Genomic DNA, 11,527 nt, shown 5'->3' on the forward strand with positions numbered 1-11,527 from the left:
ACAATTGAAGGCGAAGGTCACAGAAACTCGATCTTTATGTGTCGGTGATTTGTTTTGCCTTAAAGGTGCAAAGAGTCAGAAAGTGATTAGAGTTTTGTCAGGTGTCTAGTGTGAACAAGTGGGAGATTTTGTTAATATTTCCAGTGAAGTGAAGTTTATTGGTGCAGCACAAAACACCAGGGTGGACTTAGCTCTGCCTTCGTAGACACAAGCTCCTTCTCAGAGATGGAGTTCCTGAGCTTCTGCCTCGCGGAGCCGCTCTCCCTCACAACTCCCCTGTTCCGCCCCTCCAGACTAGCCAGCAGCAATTAGCAAACACCTGGAATTGCGCATCAGCTGAGCTCATTATAGGAGCTTCTCAGTGAAACACTGGTGAAATCGTTGCTGAGGGGTTAATAGAGGAGCCATGCTGTGAAGACTTCCTGAAGGCGGAGTTGCAGAAAGAGCAGGAGTTTCTTAAAGAGACAAGAGGCCAAATTTAGAGGCGTCACGTATCAAAGTCAAATTCCTTTTAAGCTACATTTGACAAATATATCATTTTATAATAACTGAGGTTAGCATACTTACTTGGGAGTGACACACTGTGGTACTGTGTACCTGGACAAAACATCATACTGTTGCTGTAATGCCTGAATATCCAATTATAAGATTATGTTTATATAAAAGCTATACATCTTAATAGATGAAAACCATTGTGAATTCACACGTTTAAAATCTTGCTTTTTCATATCTCGTTTGGAAGACACTTCAAAGTAAGAACTTCATGAAACACACAGTTGACATCTTAACACAAGTAATTATTACTAATTATTGGACTGGTCATACCATGTCCGTTTGATTTCCAGTGTAGAAATCGCAACATTTTTTTTAAATAAATGACCTGAGTCTGAAGGACTTGTGTTTACCTAATCACTCTTATCGCTTAAAACCAATTGTCTTTCTTTCATGTTCCCTGGACAAATCCCAGATGACTCAAGTGTTTGGAAAATGCCAAGTCATGTTCCAACGGGAGGGGAGGAAAAAAAAAAAACAAAACAAGGAACAGATGAGCTGGTTGAAGGACGAGCACCTGAAGCCCGTGATAACCACAACACAATTATCTCCAACCGCTGCCGCCGGACGACCCAGAGAAATCTGCATTAATTAAAGGCGCACGCAGCCGGCCTGCTGTTAATCCTGTACCAGAGTGTCGGGGAGAAAAGAGAGACTCGTGTTTGGGAGGTGATTAACTTCCCAACCTGGAAGATGCTGCGAACGGCACTACGGGCCCTAATTTCGGCTGCGTTCCTGCTTGATGTTTTATTGCTCTGATATTTAATCACGGATTGATGTTTACCAGAGGGAGGAAACATGCTTGGATGTTGATGTGGATTTTTTTTTTATTATTATTATTTTTTTTTTTTTTTTGCGTTTAGATGGAATTAATGAGAAGAAGCATCGCAGTAAGAAAGGGGGAGGTTTCACTCGTATCTCCTTTCAAAAATTAAACGCTTTCCGACAGGAAATGTGTAATTATCTGCTCAGTCTCAGCTTGAAGCTCCATCCTCTGATCCCCCACCACCCACACCCACACCACACCCACCTCCAACCCCACCAACAACCACATCTCAAGGTGACTCCTCTCTGCTGAGGTTTTCTCTATTTAGTTTTTTTTTTCACATATATTTATTTATTTATTTTTTATTTTTAGCAAATTTATATTGACGTTCCGCTTCACAGCCGCCACCCGCATACAATGAGCTTCCCAATCTTCTCCCCTTATCTCTTACCGCGCTTACGACTGCATGTAATCTTCCTATCTTATTTGGGACTGCCGATGCATAATTAATTTCAATTTAAACCAAGCTCTTAATGTGAATCACTGAGTTATTTGTGATTATCTTCCAGGAGATGGTTGTAAAGAGGCCATTGTTGAACCATGATTTTATTTCGATCGCACGGCTTCTGTCGGAGCTGCAGCCGTGTGACTGTTTTGCTTTGTTTGTTTTTTTTAAGGAAAAGAAATGGAATGACAGCGCCGCCTAAAAGTGTTTAAACATTTATTTACTTATCACATTTTGATGTATCACAAGCGTGAACTTAACGCATTTTACTGAGATTGCAAGGTAGAGCTTTGCATTCTCCTGCAGGAGAAACATGGCACAGGTCTCACCAGGAATCGCTCTTTTTGTTTTGTTTTTTTGTTGCAATCACATCTGCAGGTTTTTTGAGGTACTTTCTGCCAGTTTTGCACAAACAGAGAGAAAATTATTGCTTATTTATCCCGGACAAACGCCTCAAGCTCAGTCAAGCGAATATCTTCAAGTATCCGTTTTCAAGTCTTGCCACCGATGCTCTATTAGACTGAGGTCTGCACTATGATTGAGCTATGCCAAAACAGGACTTCATGTTTTGTTTTTTTTTGTCTTATGTTTGGTGCTCTGGCTCTATTAGGCGCCTTTCTTGTCCTAATTTATTCCCTTCAATCCACACAAACCGCTCACATCCTGGACATTCTCCATGAGCTTCACCGTCACTCAGAAATGAAAGTCTTTCCACAGCATGAAGCTGGATGGTGTCGGCGTGTTCAGGGTGAAATTATCTGCCACACGTTGGGTTTTTTCTTGAAGAACATTTTCATTTTGACCTCATCCAAGAGCCCTCATGCTTTCATGCCTGTTGTCTCCTCTGTGTGGCTTGTAGCACATTTTGTTGTTTTCTCTCAACACAGTGGCTTTCTACTTGCCCAAAAAAAAAAAAAAGAATCAACACACATTTATGGAGGGGACAAGTATAAATTTTCCTGTCAGTGGATTCTCTCACCGCCGTTGTGGGTCTTTGTGGGGTTGCCGAGGTTTTTTGGTGAATGATTCTCTCCTTTCCCAGATTGGTACAATTTGCAGTTGTGCAACATTCACAACGTTTGGGTGATAAATCAGCTGTTGCCGTGTGAAATGTCCATATTTATTTTTGTTTTATCACAAAACCCTAGTTTTAACTTCTCTATGACGTTATGTCTGAACTCTCCTGTGTTTTCAGCTTTTCTTTTCTTTTTTTTTTGTCATTAACGTTCTCTAAACATCTGGATCCACAGAACCTCACAGGTTCGGGTGTAAAATGTGCTGAACACAAAAACGCAAGGCACATATTTCTGTACTTTGTGTTGGTTTATCAAATAAAACCCCAACAAAGTCCATGAGGTTTGCGACTGTAGCAAAATATGGAAAGGTTTTCTGCATTTAGCTGGTGTTAGCGTCTATTTTTAATAAAGTAAAAAAAAAACTCCTGACTTTTAGATTTTCTGCATGAAGCCGTTACATCAAACACACTGAGCAAGGAGCAAGCGGCTGGCCCGCTGCAGGAACAATGCCACCTTAATAATTTATCACTCTGAGTCTATTTTCACTTATTAAATTAATTAGTTAGGTAATTAAAAGTTACATATTTTAATTAAATTGCCAACGAATCCCAACATTGGTCCTCCACCTGAAGAGACGGCATCGTGGGATGAACCTCATCAGCTTGACTGAGCTCCAACTTAAATTCAGTCCCATTTGGGAAGACGTGGATGAATGGAAAATTATCTGTTTCATGCTCTGCAACCCATTCAAGTCACTCTCTTTATGACGAGAATTCGAGATAATAATGCTTTGTCTTATGAAGACAGAGGAGCCTAAAATGAAGACGAGGGGAAAATGGTTTAAGCTTTACGTTAGTTCGTACGTCAAACTCTCCGTCAAAGCTCCTATTTTTACGGTTATATAATTTTGCAAACAGGAAGTAAGGAGACACAGTGAAGCTCATCAGTGTTTTTTTAGTTTCTGTAGCCGTTTTTAAACACACTCATACGTTTTAGAATGAAGTTTGGAGGCGTCGAACGAATCCACTTTGAAGTCCAATGGAATTAAGTGATAAAGTTCACTGGGATGGTTAATGCAGCTTTTTGTCTTTATAAGCTATTTATTCTTTGCATTACATGGAATTTATTGTCTAGTTTATGAATTTAATATGCCATTTCAAAATTACTGAGATACCAAAGCCTTGTGGTTCATGAACTGAGAAAGTTTTTTTTTAGAAAAATCATAAAAAATCATTTTTATTTTTTTATTTTTTATGGAAGACTAATAAACAAACATCGGGATTTTGATTTAAGTTAAGTGCAAGTTAACCATCGTATTATCAAGACGTAAATACATATATTTTTTTATTTCAAGGTGTGAAATATACATAAATAACTTCTGTACGCTGCACTGTTTTTCAAAGCAGATCGTGTGAAAATCTTTCACTTTAATTCAGTTTTTAACTGTTTCTTGACCAAAAGAAAAAGGACCTCCGTAATGGAAATTTGGCCAACGGAGCACACCTTGTCGGCCGCACTAAAAGAGAATGAAGTTACCGACTGACCTCTGACCTGGATGGAGCAGTCTACCATTTCTGGGTTCGGGATGGATCCAGACTCAGAAGATGTGACTGCATAAACCGACAAACTGCATTTATCGGGAGAGTCATTGAGACATTGGTGAGAAAAATTGAGCTGTCATGAAGTCCTGCAGAAGTGGTGCTGTAGCAAACACAGAGTCTTCCCGAGCAGCGGGACCAGAACCCGTTAGGCTCGTCTTCATCTTCTCTGTGCATCGGATGCGATCCTACCTCAACACATCTGATTGAAATCACTCAAATACTTTCACAGCAAAACATCAAGTTTTAAAACACCTTGCTATTGACCCAAGTGTGACCTCAAGAACCGGGTTCGGGGCCCGCCAATATAGAAAAAGGTGCCTTGTTAGCATCAGCAAACCTTATTATTGATTGGCAGCGATGAATCGAAACGGAGGAGGAGTGTGTTTCTTCAACCCAAACATCAGAATTCTGTTGTTTTTAGCTTCAAGCTAAAAACAACACATTTGTGTAGAAAGTCCAATTTTATGCCAAGATGAACCAAGAGTAAGTGTATCCACTCCTTCCTGGTTTGGCAGCGGAGCTTTTGGATCGGGAGGTTTACAATGAAATGTTTGTCATCCCCTTCCTTTGTTCAGCTGTGCAAAGGATCCAGTCTTTGGCTGGTAAAACATTGCCGGGCTGCGCTGTTTATACAGTTTGGCTCGTGTGGCCACTGCTGCGCGGCCGCGCCGGGTCCACGTTGACGCAACGGTGAAAATTGCACACGTGCGGCGTGACGAAGCACCCCGGGACGAGGCAAGCCGTCATCTGGAGAATAACAGTCGCGCCATCGCCACGTATTCCTTTTAAGACATGAAGCCCGAGCATGAGATCTGTGAGTGCCCGGCGTCGGAAGCACTCTCACAAAAGACAACAGAGCTGGTGAGACGAGAGAAATGTGTGCAGAAAGGAACAAAAGAGACAAGTTAATGGAAACAAGATGGAACGCACTTTTTTCCTTCTTTTTTTACTGTGGTTAATTAGTGTTTTGAGGAATGGTGGCAGTACCACCGTGTCATTTTTAGAATTTCACTACAGACCCCTCTAGTAATTAAGGCAAACGTAAGGGTGAACCACGCTCTACAGTTTGGCTGGTAATTGCCCGTAAACACATCCTTTAGCTCGGCACAAGGCGTGTTTGTTGAGTTCCTCTACGCAATATGACAAAAAGTACAATATTCACGTAGTCTGGGGAACGCAAATGCAGCTGAAACTGGACATTTACCACAACAATCAATCGAGTGAGTTTAGTTGTGAAGCACATTTCAGCAACAAGAAGGCCGTTCAAAGTGCTGTACATCAAGAGATTTCATTTTGGAAAACAATCTTTAAGTTCAAAGGTTGGCGTCCTTCTTGTTTGGTGCTATAGCGGCGTTGTTTTGTCGGGCGGTTTTGGGGATCCTTCGGCAAGCAGTTTGCTTGAATGACGCCTCGTTCATGCAGAATGTTGGGTTGAACTCCATCATCCTCTCACGCGTCGCATTTCATTAGCTCTGGCGACAGATTTTCTTGTGGGCCTGAGACTCAGTTTATCTACATTATACCAATTAACAACAAACGTCTTTTTTCAAAAGCCTGCTGGGTTCAATCCTGCAGCCAGATTTCAAGTCAACATGCTTTCCGATTTGATCCTAGTTATCAAACAATGCTGTCAAATTGGGTAATTGTTTTTGACCTAATGAAACCAAGCCATTTGTAACTATTTTATCAGTTTGATGAAGATCGTTGCTCATTTGGAAAACCAATTTCTGCCCAAGCTGTCGATCCCTCATGCTTTCAAACGTTCCCTCAACATTTCCGCAAGATCTTATTCCCTCAAGACTATGTGTTCAATCGTTCCAATCCACCCTTCAGCAAGACACTCCCATAACACCATACTGCCACCACTGTACTTCACTGGTACAATGATGTTGTCTGGGTTGCACTTCCTCATTTTTCCTTCAAATGGTGACTGAGTTGGCAACAGTGGGTGAATATTGTTGACTGACCTGGTGTCTGTCAGTCAAACCTCTCACAGTACAGCAGAAGAGGACAGAGGCTGATTTTTATTCCTTTGCTGATGAAGACAAGATTAGGGGCTAAGATCAGATTCACATGTAAGTATCAGCCGATCACGATCCCCCAAAATGAAGGAAATTGCCACCCAGAAATCAAGTGGTTGATAAATCAGTTGGCCAATAAATGTATCTTATTAAACATGTACATAAGGTAAACAACACTGCCAGAGATGCGATAAGTTTACAGCAGGTGTGTGAAGGATCTACTGATCGGGCTGCTGATTGCAGCCAGTCCACATTGTTAGCGGAACGAGAGGGCCCCAAAACCACATTTCATAGAGGCCCCAAAACCACATTTCATAGAGGCCCCAAAACCACATTTCACTGAGGGCCCCATGGAGGCGGCCCTGATTCCAGTGTAGCACACAGTCTCTCGCCCGGTGTGTCTTCGTCTTACATGACACGTTACGCAACCTGGCAGACTCGAGGGTCACTGACTGACCATTAATCAGCCGCCACATTACTTTACCGGACTGTATTTCCACCTGCGGCTTCAGTAGCTACGCAACTGATTGGGAGCTTTTGCTTTTTCAAGCCCTTCATGTCGTGATTGCACCGACTACCCCGTCCAGGTGGGCGGAGCTTATAACAAACACCACGGACTTGCCTTTCTCTCTCTCTCTCTGTTTCTCTCTCTCTCTCTCTCTCTGTTTCTCCTTCTCTCAACCTGTTGAGTCGTTTCCATTTGTTCCTGCTTCCTCATTAGTAATGGCTTATGGCTTTCAGACTTTGCATAATTCAGACTCAACGAACTGTGTTCAGCACCGGAGAGCCAACCAAAAAAAATAAAAACAAAGGTAAATAAATAATAACAGATGTATCGTTTACAAGTGACGCACGTGGCCACAGCCCGCTCAGCCGGTGGTTACCGTTTGAACCGACTGGTGATTGCGATTCTGTTTCCCAGGCCATTGTTCATCAGTTAAAGTTCAAGAGCATTATTTTGTAACAAGAATCGAGGCCTTGCATTGTGTCGGCAGCAGTTGCTTAGTCACTTTGATATGCATGTGAATGTCGAATTAAAGAGCCGAGCCCTAATGGGCGCGAGGATTCTTTGTGTTAATCTGAGGTCTAATCACTTATTCAATCACTAAAGCATTGTGTCGTTGCTCCCCCACCACCCTGTCTCCGCGGCACCCTTGGAAAGAAAAAAAAATGAAATAAAACATTTTTTTAAATTTTAATTTTCAATACCATGGATACACTCGCTCAAAACTCACATTCCTGGCCATAGGCACGGCCCTAATTGGTTACCCAGGGTGCTAACGAGGTATTCCGACTCGCTTTAATTAAATGTGAACTCGCTGCCATGTTAACTATGTAATTAGGAGAGAGACGCATATGATCTCTGAGAACTGCCTCCCGTCGCCGGCACTACTCTGCTCTACCTTTCACATGCAAGTTTATAAAAAAAAAAAAGAAAAAGAAAAAAGAAGAAGAATAACAGCGACTACAGCAGGAAGGAGCAACAGCTTCGTCTATTATATCAGCTGAAAAGACAAATTCTGGAAAAGCAAATGTCTTTTGTGCAGAAGCGCATCTGTGAACTGTTAGCACAGAGGACAACGTGGCATCAAGCTAACGTGTTGAAGGGAAGACTAGACTTCTCCGTTGCTGCAATATCTGCTTCAACGCAGTGATGAAGCAGATATCGATGTTTTAGCTCGTGATGAGCAACGGCGCTGCTTTATGTGCTCGCAGAAAACAACAGCACGGTTTCTATCCGTTCTATCCATAATCTAAATCTCGATTATGGTGGTGCTGATGAAAATGTTTTCTGTGCAGAGGCGGTCCTGGCCTGTTTGGCGCCCTGGGCGAACCACCACATTTGGACACCCGGGGAGCTCCTCTGTCATATCTGGATGGAGAGCTTATCTTGACATAAACTTTCCATTCTCCCTGCAAAGTTCAGATTTAGGTCCGAACTTTGACTAGTCCATTCTAAGACGATCACGTTCTGCTCTCGCTGAATGTCTAGTGTTGTTCCAGTTCATGCTTCAACTCTAATCAGCGTCTCATCAGCATGAGACGCCTCCAAAGCATAATGCTGCCACCGCCGTGTTTCACACTGAGGGCAGCTGTGTTTATGGTGATGTTGGTTTGTTGTGTGTATGAACTAGAAAGAGAATTGTTTGTCTCATTTGACCAGATGGTTTTCAGCATTGTTTCTTTTTTTTAAAACAAGATACATGAATAAAGCTCAATTTTTCCTCCTATTTAGTTTTAGCTCCTCATAAAAACCCAGTAAAACTTTTGTTTTGCAAAATGACAAACTCAGAACAAAGCAAAGAGCCTTTAACGATTCTGCACTGCACACTGATATGAATTCCAAAAATAAACTCTTTTTTTTAATCATTATTGTTATTGTCTTTTTGACAGGAGCTGCCACCGCAGCGCTTTGCGTTTACGTTTAAATATGCCTCAGCACTTCTTCGTCAAGACCCATCGCAGGGACAATGGAGAGAGCCTACATTCATAAAGTTCCAATAATGTTTCGTGATGGAACATTACACTGTAATGAACAACCAAAAATTGTTCTTTATGGAGCCACTGAAGTGCCGTGAACCAGAGCAACACAAGCACCGCTGTGCTATAACACTAACAGATCTGCAGAGCGCAGTCAAAGTCAGAGCCATTAAGGGCTGTAAATTGTTCCTCCTGAATTCCAGGAGTCATAAAGTTCAATTTTGTCCAACCCTGAAGAGTCGTCTCTGGGCGGCAGACTTCCCGTCCCGTGGAAGAGACCGCGTTTCCTGCTCCGGCATTTTGGCACCGCGAGACGATTCCTGTCCCCCTTTTGTCTCGAGATCGCCTTCCAAGTTGTTTTGAGTTTGGACGAGTCCCGGATCGTTCGCCCGTTCGGAAATCTTCGCCGGAGCTCAAAAACCTTCTGATTTCGTTCGTCTTCCTCTGGATAGATGAGACACTTTAACTAGACCCTGAGAGGAGGCATGTCTCAAACGCACCACAATGTCAAAAAAAAAAAAAAAAAAAAAAAAAAAAAGAGCAGAAAGCAGAATGGCAGGGCAAGGATTCTTCTTTTTCTGAAAAGCTGAATAATACATGCACATTTTCTCCATGATCCGGCGATTTCAAAAGCCCATATGGGAAAGGATTTCTCTCAACCTAAACCTTTATTCCCTTCTTCTTCTTTAACACGAGGCCCTCCCCTTTTTACCTTTCCGCAGGTCCGGTCTCCCATAAATAATTAGCCTTCAGCCTTCGCGTGCATAAAAATGGCAACTTGTTGGTTATGAGAGAGAACAGTGAGGATGCGCTTTGAATGCCAATGCGGCGATGAATAAACAATGGCCCGCTGCTGCAGGAGCAGCGCAGGAGCTGCCAGAAGACATTGCTTTGAGTCCGAGGGCTCTTCTTAATGGCTTTCTGCCCAGACAGAGCCTTTCAGTCAGCTGTGAATGGGAGACTGTTTTGATCTAAAGGGGGAGAGAGAAACACACTTTAATAATTTCTAACAAAGCGGCAATTCCCCGGACAACCTTGGTCGATTCCTTCTGATTATCCTCCAGCCACTCGATGCCCTTTGAACCGTAACTCAAAAGTCCTGCAGCGGCTTCAAAGTTACGCTGCACGGGAGAAATGACGACACCAATTCACGAGCCGCTTGTCGACAGAGGGAGCTTTGGAGGATCCATGGGAACAACGCGGGCGTTGTGGTGTCGGCGCCACAACCTGTTGGGTTTTACGATGATGTTTGAACACCGTGGAGTTGGTCCGGGTCGCCTGCAGCATCCCGTCTGAGAGGATCTGGGATGCTTGAAAAGCGAATGAGAGCCTGAGGTTTCCTTTGACAGCAGTGGGGGCCTGAGAAAGGTCTCTGCAGTGTTACAGTGCCACCTGGTGGGCATTTTCCAAACTGCAGAATACAATCTTCTACAATTAATTGGATTTTTGTTGTTGTTTGTTTTTTTTAACTTTTGGGTCTGAAATAAATTACATACACATAAATCATTAGATTTTCTATTCATGGAATAGCCAAACATGGACGAATCCAGGTTTTGGGTTGGATTAATGTTTGATTGCATTTTACAAAGAAAGATTTTGACGGTAATTAATGTCACACAAATTGGAATTTTTATTCCAATTTTTATTCCTTTTGACGGAAGGTCAAAAGGAACGTACCAATTAAATCGGTTTTACACAATTTCAAAAGTGCCACATTTGGCTCGGCTCTGATAGCTTCAAGTTTGTGATGTCATCGATAACACTGATACCTTTTGACTTCTACATGTCGACGAAGACAAAACGGCACAACGGAGAACTGGTATGTTAAAGAAGAATATTATGTATTTTCTAGACCAAAAGTGGAATTTTGTAGCATTACGATTTCACCTACAGCTGTAATAAAAAACATTAGAAATAACTACCTACAAACAAAAGACTAAAAACACTGAGATAACTAAATCTAAATGAGCTATGAACTAAGAAACTCTGAAGAAGTAAAGGAACTGGTATGCAGATTAGGAGACTGAAATAACCTAAATAGAATCAAAACAGAAACACACCAATAATGATGACCACACCACCTCAAACATTACATCTTCTCCCCTTTGCTTAGTGGTTAATGTCATTGTATATGACCTTTCCAAAATGGGAAAATTTCTTCCTTTTCACTTTGATCACAATTTTTTTGTAAAGTCCTCGCATGATATTGGATGTCAAAACAATGCTTAATAATGAGCTGCAGGCCACAAGACGGTAAATAAGTAGAAGTCACAATGCAAAAGAAAAAAAAGAAAACATCTGACATGTCCTAATTACATGGCATTTAACTATGTTTGCTATAAAAGGAAGGACCTAAAGCTTCATGTCATGTTTTTTTTTTTCCAGCGCATAGCTTACATTAAAATTGTACATTTTTGCAATTAGTTCTTACTGACGATGTGGGACCGTTTTCTGACTTATTCGAACACTGAAAATAAAACATCAACAGAATTACGATTTTTTCCCCCCGCTTGTTGGGAATGCAACAAAACAAGTAGAAGAAGAAGAAACGCAGGATTCTCCAGCCTTGCTTTCATCGCTCCTCC

This window comes from Poeciliopsis prolifica, unplaced genomic scaffold (genome assembly GCF_027474105.1).
Source record: "Poeciliopsis prolifica strain line A6 unplaced genomic scaffold, Auburn_PproV2 SCAFFOLD022, whole genome shotgun sequence".
NCBI lineage: Eukaryota > Metazoa > Chordata > Actinopteri > Cyprinodontiformes > Poeciliidae > Poeciliopsis > Poeciliopsis prolifica.